This window comes from Lissotriton vulgaris, chromosome 7 (genome assembly GCF_964263255.1).
Source record: "Lissotriton vulgaris chromosome 7, aLisVul1.2, whole genome shotgun sequence".
NCBI classification, from domain to species: Eukaryota; Metazoa; Chordata; class Amphibia; order Caudata; family Salamandridae; genus Lissotriton; species Lissotriton vulgaris.
Window position 1 is genome coordinate 571167568 of NC_141695.1, and position 20890 is coordinate 571188457.

The window sequence follows — 20890 nt, forward strand, 5'->3', positions numbered from 1 at the left end:
CCCTCCTCAAGAAGCCCAAGGTGGACCCCAAAGACCTCAATAACTTCCGGCCCATCTCCCTGCTCCCCTTCTCAGTGAAGGTCATCAAAAAAATCACCAACATGCATCTGACCCGCCACCTCGAGGACAACAACTTCCTAGACCCATCCCAGTCCGGATTCAGATGCAACCACAGCACCGAGACCGCCCTCATCGCCGCCACAGATGACATCAGGCGCCAGCTAGACAATGGCAGAACTTAAGCCCTCATCCTCCTGGACCTGTTGGCCGCCTTCAACACGGTCTGCCACCGCACACTAAGAACACATCTCCAAGAAGCCGGTATCCAGAAAAAGGCCCTGGACTGGGCCACGTCCTTCCTCTCCGGCACAACCCAGAGAGTCCGCCTCCCGCCCTTCCACTCCGAAGCCACTAACATCATCTGCGGCATATCCCAGGGCTCCTCCCTCAGCCCTACCCTGTTCAATGTCTACATGGCCCCCCTCGCACAAGTGGCCCGTCAGCACGACCTGAACATCATTTCCTATGCCGACAACACCCAGCTCATCCTCTCCCTCACCAAGGACCCGCACACTGCCAAAAACAACCTCCACAAGGGAATGAAGGCTGTCGCCAAGTGGATGAGGAACAGCTGTCTGAAACTGAACTCGGACAAGACTGAGGTCCTCATCCTAGGTCCCACCCCCTCTGCATAGGACGACTCCTGGTAGCCGACTGCACTGGGAGCAGCTCCAACACCCACGGACCATGCACGAAACCTAGGATTCATCCTCCACTCCTCCATCTCCATGTCGAAGCAGGTCAACGCCATCTCCTCCTCCTGCTACAACAACCCTCTGCATGCTTCGCAGGATCTACAAATGGATCCTGACCGAAACAAGAAAAACAGTGACCCAAGCCCTTGTCAGCAGCAGATTGGACTACGGCAACGCACTCTACGCAGGAATCCTGGCCAAACACCTGCAATGACTACAACGCATCCAGAACGCATCAGCCCGACTGATCCTCAACGTCCCCCGCCGCAGCTACAACATCACCTGCCACCTAAGAGACCTACGCTGGCTCCCCGTCAACAAGAGCATCACTTTCAAACTCCTCACCCACGCACACAAAGCACTCCACAACGCCGGACCAGCCTACCTGAACGACAGACTCAATTTTCTACACCCCTGCCCGCCAGCTCCGCTCCGCCAGCCTCGACATCGCCGCTGTCCCACGCATCCAACGCACGACCGCCAGCGGCAGATCCTTCACATTCCTCGCTGCCAAGACCTGGAACACCCTCCCCACCCACCCACGACAGACCCAGGACCTGCTCACCTTCAGAAGGCTCCTCAAAACCTGAGCAGCAAAAGCACCAACCCACCCCCCCCCCCACCCTCCAGTGCTTTGAGACCCTCACGGGTACGTAGCACGCTTTACAAGTTCTCTGATTGATTGATTGATTGCAAAGACGTATGCATACCCTATGTGAAGAAAGCTATTTGGTTGATATATGGAGACTACACAAACTGATGGGCAGTGATTTCACATTTTATTCTCACAACACTTCGTCTAGAATTGATTATATGTAAATGTAAATGTAAACTGATACTTGTATAGCGCACTACTCACCCGCAAGGGTCTCAAGGCGCTTGTACGAATACCATTGTGGAACCCATCCTGGCTTTCCCTGTGAGGCGTCCACTCCTGGGCACCCCCAAGGTGGAGGCCAGGCATCCTTAGCGTTGTGGGGGCCATTGTGGAGATTAGGCAAGCTATTGCCCAGATTGCAGAGTGGGACTCCATGATTGGAATAGGCACTGAGGCGAGTATTATCAGGTCCGTGGAATTTTTGAGCCCAAGACCCGCTGAGGCGGGGAATTGAACCCTGGTCCCGGACCAGACCTCTGCATCAGGGTCTGCCGCTCTAACCATTGAGCCACACTTCTCCAGTAAAATTGTAGTCCTAGTCCTCACAGCCTCTGATCCCACGATAGGACCAATCCTCATATCAGATTATGTGCATTACACCAACCATTAATCTCTCTATACAACATACTAAAAGCTGCTCATGGAGAATGAACAATACCCTATTATCAGACCAGGACTCAAACAATTGAATCTCCTGTTATATATCTCAATTCTTTCATGATAATAAACTCTAGATATGGACATTGAGACAATCTGGGATGCGATGAATGGGACTACTAGAGGAGAGATGCTCTGCAACAAAAAATAAACGTTTAAAAGCACGACTGAACCTTTTACAGACGCAGAATAAAAATCTGGAGAATGATAGAAAACTAAAACTAGACCCCTAAAATATGGTCAGATTAAAACATTTTAAATATAAGTCAAACAAAATCTTAAGTGAAAGAGATCACAAATAGTTATCTAAATCTAAATCCCCAAATCCTTTGGAGCATAACAAGGCTGGTAGACTCTTTACTTCAACCCTTATGGATTCTTCAAAAATCCATTTATATCCCAGCCATTAAAGATAAGAATGATGGACTGCAGGTTGATTACTCAAAAATTGCTTTCCAGTTCTTATATAAGGACTTGAATAATCCACCTTCCACAGGGCATAGGGATAATATAGAGGCTTGCAACATGTTACAGGACCTACTTCACCTTCCCAGGCTAGCGGATAAGTACTTAGATGCTCTTAATAAACCGATTGAGCCAGTTAAAGTTACGAAAACTATTATTCCCTTAAAATGAAGAAAGTACATGGACTGGATGGGTTTCTGGGTTGAATTTATCAGTACTTCCAGCATCAGGGCCAGCTCTAGGGCGGTACGATCGGTGCCATTGCACTGGGCGCTGACTTGGGGAGGGGTTACCAGGTTTAGAAGTATATTATCATTTTATAACCACCTGCTGCCACGTTCCTTGCTTCAGCAATTTTCAGGCATCAATAAAAATGTAACGATAACTCTGGTGATTAATGTTCTTCCTGGAGAGAAACTGGAGTTTAGTCTTGTGGAGGTTTTGACTCATCGTAATGTAGTGCAGAGGGTTAATTTGCCTGCTGCAAAGAACCCTGTCTACACCTTGTATAGAAAGTGACAAAGCCCTGATGAGAATCTGGGAATTGGTGTTTCTGGATTTGAAACGCGTCGGCACAATTAAGGAGCACATAACGACATAAGGAATCAAGAATTCAGTTTTGTTTTGTGATAGTTTGAATTAATTTCTGCTATTTTCGAAATGTGTCACTCCTTGGGGGTTCTTGCTCCTGGTTGTTTTTTGACTTTGTCTATAAATTGGATATAGATTCACTTAGTTAGTTGGCCGCTCGTAGCTGCTTTGTGCGCTTCTGCCTGCAGAGACCTCTCTCGCCCTCTCACTGCCTGTTGCTCCGTGAAGCCTAGGAGACAGGCTCCTTCACTTCTACACGTCGGAGGCTGCCTGACAGGGGCTGGGACTGCGAGACCCAGGGTACAGCGCGTGGAGACCTGAGCGCACCTGGAGTCTCTTCCCGCCCCTGCTCCGCCTCAGCTGATTGCCTGCTTCAACCTGATTGGCTGATAGCGCTATTACAGCTCGCGGCCCCCGCTTCGCGGGTGCCGCTCGTAGCTGCTTTGTGCGCTTCTGCCTGCAGAGACCTCTCTCGCCCTCTCACTGCCTGTTGCTCCGTGAAGCCTAGGAGACAGGCTCCTTCACTTCTACACGTCGGAGGCTGCCTGACAGGGGCTGGGACTGCGAGACCCAGGGCACAGCGCGTGGAGACCTGAGCGCACCTGGAGTCTCTTCCCGCCCCTGCTCCGCCTCAGCTGATTGCCTGCTTCAACCTGATTGGCTGATAGCGCTATTACAGCTCGCGGCCCCCGCTTCGCGGGTGCCGCTCGTAGCTGCTTTTGTGCGCTTCTGCCTGCAGAGACCTCTCTCGCCCTCTCACTGCCTGTTGCTCCGTGAAGCCTAGGAGACAGGCTCCTTCACTTCTACACGTCGGAGGCTGCCTGACAGGGGCTGGGACTGCGAGACCCAGGGTACAGCGCGTGGAGACCTGAGCGCACCTGGAGTCTCTTCCCGCCCCTGCTCCGCCTCAGCTGATTGCCTGCTTCAACCTGATTGGCTGATAGCGCTATTACAGCTCGCGGCCCCCGCTTCGCGGGAGCCGCTCGTAGCTGCTTTTGTGCGCTTCTGCCTGCAGAGACCTCTCTCGCCCTCTCACTGCCTGTTGCTCCGTGAAGCCTAGGAGACAGGCTCCTTCACTTCTACACGTCCGAGGCTGCCTGACAGGGGCTGGGACTGCGAGACCCAGGGTACAGCGCGTGGAGACCTGAGCGCACCTGGAGTCTCTTCCCGCCCCTGCTCCGCCTCAGCTGATTGCCTGCTTCAACCTGATTGGCTGATAGCGCTATTACAGCTCGCGGCCCCCGCTTCGCGGGTGCCGCTCGTAGCTGCTTTGTGCGCTTCTGCCTGCAGAGACCTCTCTCGCCCTCTCACTGCCTGTTGCTCCGTGAAGCCTAGGAGACAGGCTCCTTCACTTCTACACGTCGGAGGCTGCCTGACAGGGGCTGGGACTGCGAGACCCAGGGCACAGCGCGTGGAGACCTGAGCGCACCTGGAGTCTCTTCCCGCCCCTGCTCCGCCTCAGCTGATTGCCTGCTTCAACCTGATTGGCTGATAGCGCTATTACAGCTCGCGGCCCCCGCTTCGCGGGTGCCGCTCGTAGCTGCTTTGTGCGCTTCTGCCTGCAGAGACCTCTCTCGCCCTCTCACTGCCTGTTGCTCCGTGAAGCCTAGGAGACAGGCTCCTTCACTTCTACACGTCGGAGGCTGCCTGACAGGGGCTGGGACTGCGAGACCCAGGGTACAGCGCGTGGAGACCTGAGCGCACCTGGAGTCTCTTCCCGCCCCCTGCTCCTCCTATTTAAGACACACCCTCCACGCTAAGCGGGAAGCGCGCGGGACGCCGGGCGAAGCCCGGGCAAAGGGCGGGCCGTCTGTGGCCGTCCGGGGACGACCGAGGACGGGACGGGCCAACACAATAACATCTACGCCCTAAAAACATATAGTGATTATCGCAGAGTCAGAACATCGAAGTAAGGTAACAATCTTCCCTCTCTACCTCTCTTGCGATAGAAGTGGCACGGTCTCCTCACAAATGGGTCTAAAGAAACTACGCTCGCGAACAATCTTCATGAAACGAATGGGAACTGAGGAAGCTGTTAGAAAATCCACTGATAAGGGAATAAAAGCTGGCCGCAACAGCCTGACCCCAGCAATCAGTGAATACTTCTCGTCTTTACCAGCAAAAAAGAAACCGGAAAAAACAATGTCTGCCATTGAAAATAATAAATCAGGGAGTCTGGAAGATCGATCTTGTTTATCGGCATCCCCCCATCTGTCTCATAATGTCAGCGATATTGTGTTTAATAATAAGTCTACTTATACAGCAATAGTACAACAACTTGAAAACTCCAATTCTAGTGCGGTGAAATCATCAACGCCTATAAAAAACCACGAGGGTATACACAAAACAGAAGACCTGAGTATTCTTAATTTGACAGCAGAACAAAAAAGTTTGAACTCTGATATACTCTTGATAAAGGGTAATGGGAGCCCTTTAACACTAAAAGACTTATGTATATCCAACCAAAAAGCAGAAGAAAACGGTCCAGAACTAAAGTCAACAAATACAGTCACAAAAAAACTTTCTATACATGAACAAGATTCCCGTTTGGATCCCTTTTTAATAGAAAACAATAATCTTGAAAAATCTTCTAGTCCCCTATCCAAGGCTTTTTTTACACTACAAGAAATTCTCGAATCAGTTCTCTCCTTTTTAGGTAACATCCTTGAAAACTCTGACCAAACTTTGGATGTCCAAATTGGCATTCTGAAGTTTTTAGTAGAAGAGAAAAAGAAAAAGGACTCCTCCAAAAACACAGAAGGAAAACTAGAGGATACCAACCGACGACAAGAAAATGATAACAAGCAAAGCAATTGCCACTCTTCTACTCAGACATCAGATGATGACTTTAAAACAACTGACAATAGGGATAAAAAGGAACCTTTTAATGAATCCACTTTATACTCCTTGAAACGTTTGTTTAGAGAAAACCCCCCAAAAAAGCAAAAACAATTCCCGATTTTCAACAAAAAAATGGGAACTGAAAGATTCGACAAAGACTCTGTAAAAGAAGTCGAGGAATCAAATGTAGAAATTAAATCTGAAATATCTTCAGGAGAAATGACACCAAACTCTACTAAGGAAGTTACGCTAAAGGGAAAAAATAAAAGGAAGAAAAAACCTATGAGAAGGATTCATAAAAAGCAAGCACGTAAACTGAAATTTCAAAAAATTATAATACCACAAAAAGAACTACAGGAGAAAAACGACGAGAAAAGTACGCCATGTAGGAATATAAAAGAAGAATCCCCCAAAGGTACAAGTATTGATAGAAAGAAATCCTTGAACCCAAAGGCGGATGTATATCTCCCATTAAACACAGCTATTACGACAACATATGAAAATGCTGATGAAGCTTTCTCTGAAAAGGAAAATGACTGCAGGAATGACACACAATCTAAGGTTCTACAATTTGAAGAACTATTTCCCACTGACAACATCCCTCTTAATAGAAGCAGGATTCTTCACCTTTTACAGAATATAAAAACTCTTCAATCGATGACAAGCAGTGACATCGACCTAGTATCATTCCCAAAGCGAGGTCAAAGTAAAATCGCAATAGTCTCGTTTTGGTCCCCAGTAATACCAAGTATTATTCTGAAGGAAAAAGAGATAATATACCGATTCGGTTATGATGTCATAGTGAAAGCTGTGCTTAAAGGAAACAAAAAATACCCAACTTTCAATAATAATACGCAACTCTTTTCTACACTGCATTCGAACGAGGGACAAAGATCCTCGGGGACTTTAAGTTATCCAGAGGGTATACAAAATAGAGATATAGAACAGGGAGAAGAGTTATTGAAAATCCGAGTAAAAAAAGGGGAAAGGGAAGTGTGGCATATGGAACCAAAGGAAAATTTTGCTGAAAATAAAATGGAGAACTCATGGACCTGGCTCCCAGGGATCTTAAACTATAACAAAGGTTCTAACCAACTAAAGTACCCTGTTTAACCAAGGTCTAAAGGTTATAACGTGGAATATCGCTGGTAGAACAATGAAAAAAATGAAGGAAGTCCTTAGTAACCAGCCCGACATACTGACCCTACAAGAAACCTGGGCAACAGAACCCTTTTCACAAAAAGGTTACTATGTGTATAGTATATGTGCAAAAGCCTCAAATCGGGGCCATGCCAAAGGGGGATTGGCTATTTTAATGAGAGAGGATCATCTGTGGGCACAAGAGATGGTGGAAACCAATAGTGAGAACGTGCAATGTATGAAACTGTCTCTGAAAGCCTACAACCCGACCACAACTAAAATAATGTTGCTCTTCAATGTATACGCCCCTCCAGGAAAAAAGCACGACACCTTATACGATGAGACCTTGCAAATTATTGTACAAATAATTGAAGCCCATACGTTTTGTCCATATATAATCACGGGAGACTTCAATGGGAAAATTTCCAATACAGAAATAAAAAAATGGGGAAAAATTCTCGAAGAAGAATGCCTGGAACCTTTAATCCCTCAATTCCCCAACGATATTCGATCTAATAAAAGAGGGAAAACACTGTTAACCGTACTGCTCTCCATAAATGGAATAATCCTTAATGGGAGTGTGGAAGGCGATATCCCGGCAGCGTATACAAGACAGGGAAACGGGAGACCATCTATAATAGATTATATTATTTGTGGCAAAGACCAGCTTGAAACTATGTTCCATCTATGCTCCAATTTCACTACAGAGAGCGATCATGCCGTCATGCAACTTAGAACCAGATGGTCGGTTCCGTCCGCAGAAGAAGGTCTGATGACCCTCGATAGAAAGGAAACTCTGGTAAATAGCGATCAGAGACGTATCTTTTGGAATCCTACCTCTTTGAGTAAAATGACACATCTGGTCGATCACCAACAGTTCTTAAGGAATCTATACTCCGAAGACCCTATAGAAAACTTTGAGACCATGCTCATCGAACTTAAGGAGGTATTAACTGAAATGAATCTTCAAAGACCTAATACTAATCCAAAAAGAAAAAATAACAACAAAACAGGGAACTCACTGATAAAGAAAACCCTAAACAAATTGATACGCGCGCAATACTTACACCCCTCTCCTACTAAAAAGAAAGAAATAAACAAATTGAAAAACCAACTCAGAAGAGAAAAAACATGTGAGAGAAAAACCTTTCAAGATCGTAATTGGGTCGAACTACAAATTGCTGCCAAAGAACCAAACCAAAGAACTTATTGGTCCATAATAGCTAAGTTATCAGGGACAAAAAAGAAATTACAAGCAGTACCTGTTCCCCCCAAAGAGTGGGAAATTTACTTGGCAGAACTCTATAAAAAAAATGTGGACAAACTACAAGCAAATAGTCCAGATAAAGCAAAGGAAAAAGTTATGGAAAAAATAATCCCGAAAACAACAACTATAATGGTTGAAACACACATTCGGAGGGCAAGAAGCTCAGGAGCCTTTGGTCCTGACCAAATTCCTATAAAGGCCCTGCAGACAAATTCTAGGGAATGGAGCCTTCTACTAACCCCACTTTTCAACTATATTCTCTCTTCTGGACAAGTTCCCAAGTCATGGCAAGGGAGCACTATTATCCCTATTTACAAAAAAGGTTGCAAAACGGTAGCAGGAAACTACCGCCAAATAGCCCTGATGGACGCTACCGGTAAAATCTTCGCAGCAGAGGTACTATTGCAATTAAAAAACTGGGCCTTCTCGATGGGTCTGATACCCATGTTCCAGGCAGGCTTCAGACCCAAACATTCTGTTACGGACAACATTGCAATTATCCAGTTTTTTCTGGACAAATACGTCACACGAAGAAAACAGACGGTCTACATGGCTTTCATAGATTACTCGACCGCATTCGATCGAGTGGATCGCCCCACACTGTGGAAAAAATTGAGGAGTCTGGGAATCAACGATCACTTGCTACAGGCAATAATAAGTCTCCATACAACTACATGGTGTTGAGTCCAAATGGGGGGGGAAAAAGGATTAACGAAAATAATAAACACCGAAAACGGCCTTAAACAGGGTTGTTTACTAGCTCCCATGTTGTTTTCGTTATATCTCTACGATTTGCCAAATCAACTACAAAAGGGCTCAAGCCTGCCCCCAAAAATTAATCAACAAAGAGTTCATTTATTGCTTTATGCGGACGATATAGTCCTATTCGATCTTACACCATTTGGTCTGCAAAAATCTTTGGATATCTTGTTCAAATATTCAAATGACAATTTTCTAATCCCGAACGTAAGAAAAACCAAAGTTGTAGCCTTTTCTGGGAGGAAGAAAAGTGTCAAATATAATTGGAGGCTAGGAGACGAAAAGGTCGATGAAGAAAAAGAATATATTTACCTCGGCAGGATTCTTTCTAAGAATCTAACAAATACAAAGCATATCGAAAAGTTAACGAAAAAATCTGATTTACATGCAGGAGCATTATCAAGACTATATAACGCCACGGGGAGCAGGCATTTTTCCTCATTAATAAAAATATATAAAGTTAAAATACCAGCGGTCCTGTCTTATGCCACAGAATATATTCCCATTCAACAATGGGGCTTCATGGACCGTCAGGAGGGAAAAATCTTGAAGAAATTAATGAAGGTCTCAACTGCTACTCCAGTTCAGGTCCTACGGCTGGAATTCGGAATCACTAGCGCTTTTGCCACTGCCGTGGCAAACATAATCAGATGGGCCTACCATCTCCTTCATGCTACGGAGGGAACTCTTAGATTTCTGCTACAAAAAGAGACTTTTGGCATAGATGTAGTTAAACAAACTTTCTTAGTGAACATGTCTGCGGCGTTCCGAATGGCTGAAATTTCTACAGAAATCTTGCAGACCTGGTCCGTGTCTCAACTAAAACTCTTTCTCAAATGTTTCACACCTAGGTTGAGTTATGATTTGGACTTCGCTCACAGCTATAGGCTAAAAATATTCAAGCCATTCACTACACTTATAGAGTACAAACATATACAGCCATATATCTCTTTTTGTCTTTCTCATAGTGCAAGGAGGGTAATTTTCATGTATCGAGCTGGGATTCTACCTGTACAAACTTATAAAGCAAAATGGTTACCTGGAGATCTCTCCCACTTATGTTTGTTATGTCAAGGGGGTGAGCAGACTGTGGAGCACTTACTATTCATCTGCCCCAACTCTAAAGTGGTAGCAGCTCGCGCTCATTATATCTTACCGATATACAGATCCTGTAGGCTAACAAAGGAAAAAGAAATATTAACAGTGGTCATAAATCCCCCGAACGAATTTGTATGTTATAATCTGTACAAATTTTTTAAATCCATGTTAGTTTTATACTAATTTGTAATGTACTTTATGTAAAGTTCACTTTTTATCTTATGTATATTTGTGGTCCTCGGTTGAGTACCTACACAAATAAAATCTTTTTTGACTTTGACTTTGACACTTAGTTAAAACTTTTTTGATATAAGTGTAGGTCTTTGTAAATAACTTTCGTCTTTTGGATGTAGAATGTTAAGTATGTTTTAGTCAATATGTGGAATATAAATGAGGTCTTGTAAATATTGTTATATGTTTATGTAAATGTTGTACACAATATATTTGTTTTCCCTTTTCATACATAAATGATGCAAATAGAGAAATACAAAAAACTGAAATTAAACAGGTATAAATAAAATACCGGTACAAACCAAAAGTATTAGTGTTTGACCTGCAAATTAGTTGCTTAAAATTATAAATGGTATAGGCATCTTTTGTGTTTACTGGTATATTAAGGCCCTACCTAGTCCATGCTCCTTGGGGCCTAACTACTCATCTTTTCAAAACGATTAGAGAGTTGGCATTCTTCTGCCTAAACTAAATGGGCCTTTCTGTCAGTGTCCCGGCTTACATGACTGTTAATGGCTCTCCTGTGGTGTGGGGTCTATTTTGTGCTTTTAGGGGAAAACGCAGTATTGGATGTGGGGAAGGGCGTTCCTTTCTTGAGCAGTTTGGTATGGGCGTTATACTCAGCCCTTCCTTAACTTCAAAGTGTAGCCGCCTTAAGATGGTCCCCACCCCCTTCCTGACTTTGGAAGCTGCCTACTCTGTCACTGACAAATGCAGCTCACACCTGGGCTTGCCTTCTCTTTGCCCCTCTATTCAGAATGGAGTCAAATCCAGGAAAAAGGGGAGAACTACCTAGAACCAGTTTAGAATTAGACAAAGGTAGTGACCCCACTCACAGGCTGGCACTGTGTGTAAATGTGGCACAGTCAGAACCTCTCATCAGAATTCTCCTTGGCCCGTCCATTGCCCGGCTCTGTGAAGCCTGAAGAAAGACTGGAGTTGCTTGCCTTGAACTCAGGACTCCAGAAGTGACTTCAAGGGTAAGGGTAAGTTGGCTGGCCTCCTTTATGAGTTCCAGGGACTCAACAAGCTTACAGAGGCCATGACCCAACTGCCCTGCTGACCAGTACCAAGTGAACCTGACTGAACGCTGCTGGCCTCTTCTGGAGTGAGATTTAACTCCCCAAGAGGTCACCTACCAGGCCCGAAGCCAGTGGGTGGTGTTAAAGTGTACTCCTCAAACCTTAAAACTACAAGAACTGGACGACAGAGGGAAAACCAGAAGTTCTGGGTTCCTCACATTGTAAACAACCATCCCTGGTCTCCTCGGAATTTGTCGAGGTCAATGTGGGAACTGAATCTGACTGCCGATGCGACCTGCCTGAATGAAGAACTCAGACTTCAGTCTGGATACATACCCTAGACTTCAGTGCCTGGAGCTCTTTGTGTCAAAAACAACCATCCTGAGTTTCACACCAGTACTACGTTCTTCGCGACAACACTGTAAGGTTCCGACCAAGGTCTGAGACTTTGGCAACACACCAATGATTGGCCTCTCTATGGAAGTAGCCTGCAGCCAGTCCGTCAATGACCTTGTCAACGAGTGCTTCTTACTGGAAAATTGGACTACGTTATAAGGTAAACTTTCAACAAAGACGAACATGCTTTATTGGGGTCGTCCTGAACTTTTGACTTTAGCCCAGTCCAGCTCAACCAGATAACTGTGATGGGAGCTTTGTGTTTTTAGGCACTATTTTAACTTAAAACTTAAATAATACATAACTCCACTTCTACTGACTGGATTTTGTTGTTTTTATGTCATTTTATTAAAAGAAAATCTAATATTTTCTAAATTGGTGAGGCATTTCTATTGTGTTGTGTTTTCACTTTAGCACTGTTTGAATTCTACATGCATCCTTTACACATTGCCTCTAAGTTAAGCCTGACTGCTTTTATACCAAGCTACCAAACGGTTAAGCACAGGTTTATTTATTGTCTTTTGTGATTCACCTGACAAATATTATGGTTATTATCTGAGAAGGACTCTCACCCTTCTCAACTCATAACCCAATTACTTTCCCCCATATTTAGGCGTTCAGTACCGCATGCTCAGAGATGAACCGGGTTGTTTGATAGAATGTACTGTGTTACTATAACTGTTTGTAAAGTCACTGGGCTGTCACTGCCTTTGCCTCATGACGTTTTTAAATTAATAGTATAAAACTTGACCTTTGCACCATTGTAACAGTTTGACAAACGTATATTTATCACTACAACCGTTTCTAATACCGTGTTTTATTGCGCCACAGTTATTTTATCCAAAATCGTCAATAGCAAGTGTCGCCATTTAGTCTGTCTTTTCATACGTCAGTATACATGCATGTTATCAATAAGATTGCTCGTATGAGTAATGCTCCTACCGACTAGAACCAATTCTGGAGGTCACAGCATCCAACACCTGTAATGCTGTGCCGGTCTTCTTTCTTGTAAATGGTCAATAAACGGATTATTGTTTTAAGCATAATAACACCAACAATTAGTTTTTCGCGCTCATCTACACCAAAACCAGAGGTTATTGGCAAAAGAAAAATATTGGCCTAGTAAATTCACTCTTTACGAAAAGTATTTTTAGATCAACATAATAAAATATATTATTCTACGACGTCAAGCTGATGCTTTCAGTTTAAAAAAAAATGAACAGGAGCCATGCCGACTGAACTCATAAAATGAAATCAACAAAATTCAACAATATCTGCCAAATTCACTAAATTGCAAAATATGGACTGACATGGTGCCCCCTCTTTTTTTATATCTACTTTGCCATACTGTAAACAAATTCCAATACTAGATACAAAAAAATGAGGAGTACAATGCATAATTCTATTCATTCATATTCATTATATTAACATATTCAAGAAGAATGTGACACTGGTATTAATATAAGACTTGCTTCTGCTATATTTTATTACATCATGACTTCATGACTTGTGGATTAATGTCAACATAATGAAAGAATTGCATAACATTTTGAAGGGGATTGAGACCAGTTTATAAATCATGAAGGCTTGTTACTAACAGTATATTGAATTAAATACTCAAGTTAACTAATCTATACATTCGTAGATTAGATCTGTGCCGAACAGCACAAATCTAAAGGACTTATGCTTGTGAGTAGTCTAACTATGGGATGCGTGGATAATATAACATATGAGAAAATATATCATTTGCGATGGAGCTGTGATTAATGGAGTGAATGTATGATGCTGAAGTTTGGATAGTGAGGATGCACTGGGATGTACTCTTATTATCTAGTTGACTATATAAGTTAAACGTGAATCCACATTTATTATAAGTTGTTGAAAATAAAGTAGCATAACAATTTATTAGTGAGATGTTGGGTTAGAACTTGTTTATCTTGGGGAATGTAGCTTGTAAACCCTGGATTGGGGGCTCCTGCACATACAGAAAGGATTATTGACATTTGCGGTCAAGAAAGCAGTTTAACCGTGCCAAAAAATAAACGGAGTATTTATCTTAGTTGGTGAGCATGCTCTGCATAGTTTCATGGAGGTAGATATGTCTGTTTTTAAAAGTAGGCTTGTCTATATTTAGAAGCAAACTGCACGCTATTGCATTTCTCCAAGACAAGGCTGATGAGAGTAAGAGAATAATTCATGTGTCTTTTTTTTCGTTCTCTTTATTCAAATGGTGCTTTGGGCAGACTATGAAATGAATTCTTTTCAGTGAACTGAAACCCATTAGAACTGTTTAAGAATAGTTTCTAAGTCTGAGTAAAAATAGTAGCAAGATAAACAGCTCTCTAGAAAAGGCAGTGTATATAAAGGTAACCTTTATTTTAACCGCCAGCAGGTTTTTTTTTTACTGCACTAAACACTTCAAAATAATAATTCTTTATACAACATTTTCTCTATTCAATACTTTTCAGAAAGGGAATTTTGACAGACAGGTTGTTTTACCTGTCATTTTCTTCCTCCTCTCAATTTTTTAAAACTCATTATATAATACCTTTCAGATTATTTCCAGCACCCTTTTGCACAGTTTCCAGTATTGACGTGTGCCTGGGCTGCTGTTTAAGGTTATACTAATACCAAACCTTCCATTTCTAGAACTACATAAGCTTATGGGTAGGAGGATGAAGCTTTCTTTAATTTCAAATGAAACTACTCATTATGATGTTAAAAAGGCTGTCTCAAATGTATCTCTTAGTATGGACACTTATTTATCTGAAGTGATCTAAACTGACAATAGTGTTATTAAAATGTCTGCTCAATCTTTTTCTTGTTCAAACTAACAAAATACCTTTCTATCAGTTGTGCTACAGCTAATAAGAGACCAAAAAAGCCCCACCTTCTACTTTTGGAACTCCTGATAACCTATCCTTGGAAGTTTATTAGAGGAGTTTAGACAGCTTCGCCCTATTATGGTTGAGACTAACAGAGTTCTACAAAGGCTAGATGGCAAGTGGTCCATTGCAGAAAGGAGATTCTCAGAAAGGGAGCAGAGAATTAGCAATGTGGAAAATGAAATTTCTAAAATTGTCAAAGTGGAGAACAAAATATACTCCCTTAAACTTTAAGATGAGAATTTAGAAATTCCTACAACCTAAGTGTTTACGCTATTTCGCAATGCTCAGAAATAGGTGATGAATACAAATTCCTGCCATACTTTATTCCATACGGTTTGAGCAATCTAGAGTTGTCGAAAGTTAATATTCAATGAGCTCATAGATTGATGAGGAATGTTATGACACTAAAAGTACATCTATGCCCAGAAACAGCATCATTTATTTTTTTGTGCTATATAGATCTTTTAAAAGTGTTTCTAGCTGCATGAGGGAACAATAATTTGGATTGGAATGGTCAAAATATCTTTATTTCTCAAGATGTTGCTAAAGCTGCAGCTTTGAGATTCAAAGACTTTCTAGACTTAAGACCTGCTTTTGAGAAAGGTTAATGATAGATATAGCCCTGCCAATGCTTGGTTTTTCGAAGTCCCTTGCAAGAATACATCTGGTAGTTATTCTGACCTTGCTAAACTTAAATAATACACCTTTAGTCAGAGAGATGACGAAATGGATATTTCTAAAGTGGAAATAGTTGAAATTTTGTTCTGTTTATATATTTTTGTTTCTGTTACAATAATGGAATGCATTTGTTCTTTATGTGTGGAATGTTATTTTTTTCGTGGAATGTTTTACGATCTTTTTCAAAAATTTCTGTTGCTTTGTAGGTTTGTGTCACCCTTGTCACTCTGTTTTTGGATGATGTTATGTGACCTAATGAAGAGCCTGGTCTGTTGTGGTGGAGCCTGACCTGTTTCTCTCTTCATGTGGTGTTCACCATGCCCTGTGGTAATTCTCTTTGTTCTTAAGGTTAACTTTATTGTTGTTATCTTCGGATATTTGACTTCCTTTTGTTGTTTATGTTTTTATTTTGGTCCTCTCTTTCCTATCCTATTTTTGCATGTTCTTTGCTGTCTGCCACTTTACAAATATGCTATTTATTTGAAGCATTGTAGTGATGTTCTCCATTTTTTTGTTTAATGGTATGAGATGCGATGTAAAAACTCATGGAAAGTCAAAGTCCTACTAGCCCAGTTAAACTTGAAAGAGTATTAATTCATCTTACCAGATCATATGTAGGCATTGCATTATTACAAGGCACTCATTTAAAATTTTTTTTTTTTTTTATTAAACACAACTTTGTTACATACAATTAATAGTTGAGGAAAAAAACAATCAATTGCAATATACCCCAAAGACAAAAAAGAATCATCAGATCAGTTAAGGCAGTTACAAAACAATACTTCACTTAAAAGAAAATTAATTATTATTTTCAAACCTAGCATCACATAGAAGAAAAATTACAGAACTGCCAATTTGTTATTAATCAGAAAATCACCTAACAGCCATATCCTCTTTTCATCTATAAATAGGAGCCCAGATTTGCCTACCCAGCATTCTCCTTCTTTTACCCTTTCTTTCATAAATCCCCTTTTCCAGAATATAAGAAGCTAGAAGCCTGGTGAGCCATTGCTGGAACGTTGGTGCTGGTGGATCCAACCAGGCCGAGGCTATACAAATCTGCAGCACGGCCATAGCTAGAAAGAGAAAGTAATAGAAGTCAAGTCAAGTCAAGTCAGAAATTTATATAGCGCACTACATACCCAGAGGGTCTCAAGGCGCTTGAGGAAGGGATGGGAATTACTTGTCAAATATCCAGGTTTTAAGTTGCTTTCTGAATGCTAGGTGGTTCTGAGTGAGACGTAGGTGAGTGAGGAGTGAGTTCCAGGTTTTAGCTGCGAGGTAGGAGAAGGATCTGCCTCCCATGGTGGTTTTATTGATGCGAGGAATGGTAGCAAGGGCTTGGTTGGAAGATCGTAGCTGGCGAGGGGGGGTGTAGAAGGAAAGTCGTGTGTTGAGGCATTCGGGTCCAAGTTCGTAGAGTGCTTTGTGAGCGTGGGTTAAGAGGCGGAAAGTAATTCTCTTATTGACGGGGAGCCAGTGGAGGTTTTCCAGGTGGCTAGAGATATGGTCATTACGTGGGATGTCTAGTATGAGTCTGGCTGATGCGTTCTGGATGCGTTGGAGTTTTTTCTGGAGTTTTGCGTTGATACCGGCGTATAGGGTGTTTCCGTAGTCCAGGCGACTTGTAACCAGTGCATGGGTGACTGTCTTTCTGGTTTCGGTGGGGATCCAGCGAAATGTTTTTTTGAGCATGCCGAGGATGTTGAAGCATGAAGATGAGACTGCGTTGACTTGTCTGTTCATCGAGAGAGAGGAGTCCAGAATGACGCCCAGGTTTCGTGCGTGGTCCGTCGGGATGGGTGCTTTTCCAAGGGCCTCTGGCCACCAAGAGTCGTCCCAGGCGGAGGGGGAGGTGCCTAAGATAAGGACTTCTGTTTTGTCAGAGTTCAGTTTCAGACGGCTGTGCTTCATCCACTCAGCTACTTCTTTCATACCTTCATGTAGGTTGGTTTTGGCGGTGTTGGGGTCTTTGGTGAGTGATAGGATCAGTTGGGTGTCATCTGCGTAGGAGATGATGTTGAGGTTGTGTTGGCGAGCGATGGTCGCGAGGGGGCTCATGTATACGTTGAAGAGGGTGGGGCTGAGTGAGGAGCCTTGGGGTACGCCGCAGATGACTTCAGTGGCCTCGGACTTGAATGGTGGGAGGCGGACTCTCTGGGTTCTTCCGGTGAGGAATGAGGTGATCCATTCCAGTGCTTTTCCTTGGATCCCGATGTTTTTGAGGCGCTGTAAAAGAGTGCTATGGCAGACTGTGTCGATGGCTGCGGATAGGTCTAGGAGGATGAGGGCGACTGTGTCTCCATTGTCCAGTAGAGTTCGAATGTCGTCTGTTGCTGCGATGAGGGCGGTCTCCGTGCTGTGTTTGACTCGGAAACCGGACTGTGAGGAGTCGAGGGATTTGTTGCTTTCGAGGAAGGCGGCGAGCTGGTTATTGACGGCTTTCTCGATGACTTTGGCCGGGAATGGAAGGAGCGAGATGGGGCGGTAGTTTTTGAGTTCGGTGGGGTCCGCTGTGGGTTTTTTCAGAAGGGCGCTTAGTTCGGCGTGTTTCCAGCTTTTCGGGAAGGTGGCGGAGTTGAGGGAGCAGTTGATGACGTCTCGGAGGTGTGGTGCTATGATGGAGTCTGCTTTGTTGAAAATGTGGTGAGGACATGGGTCTGTGGGGGATCCTGAGTGGATGGAGTTCATCAGGCGGATGGTGTCCTCGGTGGAGATTGGGTTCCAGTCGTTAAGGATGTTCGAGGGGGTGAAGGTACGGCAGAAGATTGGGTCGGATGGTCTCCGGGTTGGATGTCGAAGCTGTTGTGGATGTCTGCGATTTTGTTGTGGAAGAACGAGGCTAGGGAGTCGCAGAGGGCTTGAGAGGGGGTGATGTCGTTGGAGTTGGCTGAGGGGTTGGAGAATTCTTTGACGATGTTGAATAGTTCCTTGCTGTTGTGTGCGTTGTTGTCTAGTCGGTCTTTGAATGCTGCTTTCTTGGCAGTCCGGATCAGTTGGTGGTGTATGCGGGTGGCGTTTTTGAAGTCGTCCCTGGTGCTGGTGTTTGGGTCTTTTTTCCAGGCCTTCTCGAGGGAGCGGCAGAGTTTCTTTGATTTCTTAAGATCATCGTTAAACCAGGGGGCGTTTTTGCTGCCAAGTTTGATTTGACGTTTTTTCGGTGGTGCTAGGGTGTCGGCGCTGTTTGTTAGCCATTGAGTGAGGTTAAGCGCTGCTTGGTCGGGGTTTGAGGTGTGGGCAGGGGGGTTTTGAAGAAGCGATGAGGAGATCTGGTTGATGGTGAATCTTGTATTTCACTACTATCTATCCTTAAGAGCATTAGTTCAGGGGTAAGCAAAACTTTCATATTCAACGTTTGAGCCAAGGTATCTAGTCGAGGGCAGGTTGAAAACATATGGATTATATCAGCATCAAAGCTATCACACCGGGGACACCTGATTCCCTCTCATCCACCCCACTAAGCAATCCTTGCAGGGGTATAGTACAGTGAGAAAATAGTTTTGAAGTGCTGGGCTTTGAGCCCGCAGAACACAAAATAGCCTGTCGCAGTTCTGGGGAGTCAAGTAATTTATTTTCATCTATTCACAGTTTATCTGCCCATTCTTCCCATGTTTACCCAGGTCATCCAGCTAAAGTAACGATAGTTCTGCATATATGCTCTTGATAGTACAGTTCTCATTATCTCTTATAATAGCAATCATTTTAACATCCCTAAAGCCGTTTAACTTGCCCTTTTTCCCACCAAGAAAACTACTTATCTGTAGGTATTTAAAAAAATGTCTCCTTTCAATACCAAATGTATCCTGAATTTCTCAGAATGAGCGAATTCCATCCTGACCTAAAAGATCCCCTATTTTCCGAAGCCTGCTCCCCTCCCATGCTAACATTGTTGCATCAGCGAAGATTCCAGGAAACGTGGGATTTCTGTAAAGCTGGGTATAAAAGTGTATCTTCCCGAGACCAATCTTCTTTTTAAACGCAGCCCAAACCTTAAATGCAGTCGCCAAAGTTTTAAATCTTGTTTTTTTTAAATGACTAGGTTTGTTAAACTTCATAAAGCAGTTCACAGCATCCTCTCCTAGCAATAGCTTGTATGTATCTGGTAAACCTATGCTAGACCAGGGATCTGAGACATTCCCGCCAAATAGCCCGCTCATATATTGGAAGGCCGCAGCCCAATAGTACATTTTGAAGTCTGGGGCTGCCCAGCCCCCTCTTTCCGTTGGTAGTGACATATACCGTAGAGCCCTCCTAGTTTTACTGTGTGCCCATATAAATCTATTCACTATATTTTCAAGCGTTAAAAACCAATGTCTCTTAAATTCCAACAAAATTACCCTAAAGAGGTAAAGTACTTTAGGCAGAAAGACCATTTTAGCCATATTGCACCGACCCACCAGTGACATATGAAGATTATGAAATCTGTTGAAATCTTTTTCAGTCTTCATAAGTATTGGCTTAATATTTTTTCGCTACCACTTTCCCCAGATTTTGTGTAATATCTATACCAAGATAAACGGCTGATTCCGTCACCCGCGGGTCATCTAATACAACCACACTATTCTTAACTATTTAATAGATACCAGAGATCAGACACAAAGCTTGTGCTTCACTTTCTATTGCAGATAAAGGAGTTTGACCACTGGACGTGACCATAGCAATATCGTCTGCATACGTCAACATTTCTGATTCCAGATCATGATAGCTGAGAGGTATGAGAGGTATTATTCCATTACCGCCAGCTTCCTGATCAAAGAATCAATATATATGGCGAGAGAGGAGGGAGGAACATTGGCATCCCTGCCTTGTACCCCGGTTAATTAATAATGGTGCTGTATACCCCCTATTCAATATTATACAAGCCGACAGTGCTTTATATAAAGCATGAATTGCCTTAATAAAGCCGCTCCCCATGCCAAACCATTTCATAGCTGCCCAGAGAAAGTGCCTGGGGACCCTATCTAATGCTTTTTCGGCATCCATAAGCACCTAAGCCATGGGGTCCCCTGAGACTTCAACTGCATCATACAAGGTGATAACCCTATGTATATTGCTGTGTTGTTCCCCTCCCTGGTATCAAACTGTGTTGCCAAGGGTGGATTGTTTTCCCGATGATAAGATTTAAGCAGGTCGCCAGGGCCTTAGAGAAGATATTTGCTTCACTGTTCATGAGTGTGATAGGCCTATAGGACCCTGGGTTCCTAGCTGGCTTCCCCTTTTTTAATAATACTATAATATCTGCCTCAGCCCAAGACTCGGGAACAGAGCTCCCTTGCTTGGCTTGACACATTATATGAAATGAAATGAAATGAAATGAAAGAAATCTTATAATGCGCAACTAAGCCCGAAGGCATCAAGGCGCCTAACAACAAAACCATGAAAATAAGTATAAAACAACTACGGGTACGCCCTAGCGAAAAGCCACGTTTTCAAGGCCTTTCGAA

The 20890-nt window shown here is 43.3% G+C and overlaps 1 protein-coding gene across 1 annotated transcript in view; it reads left to right on the forward strand.

Moving 5' to 3' along the window:
• Window positions 1–20890, forward strand: part of LOC147702040 (uncharacterized) — a 598885-nt gene that overhangs the window by 10564 nt on the left and 567431 nt on the right. Inside the window, exon 2 of the mRNA XM_086928742.1 lies at window positions 15653–15773. The gene's annotated coding sequence lies outside the window, so the exon portion shown is untranslated. The remainder of the gene's footprint in view (window positions 1–15652; window positions 15774–20890) is intronic.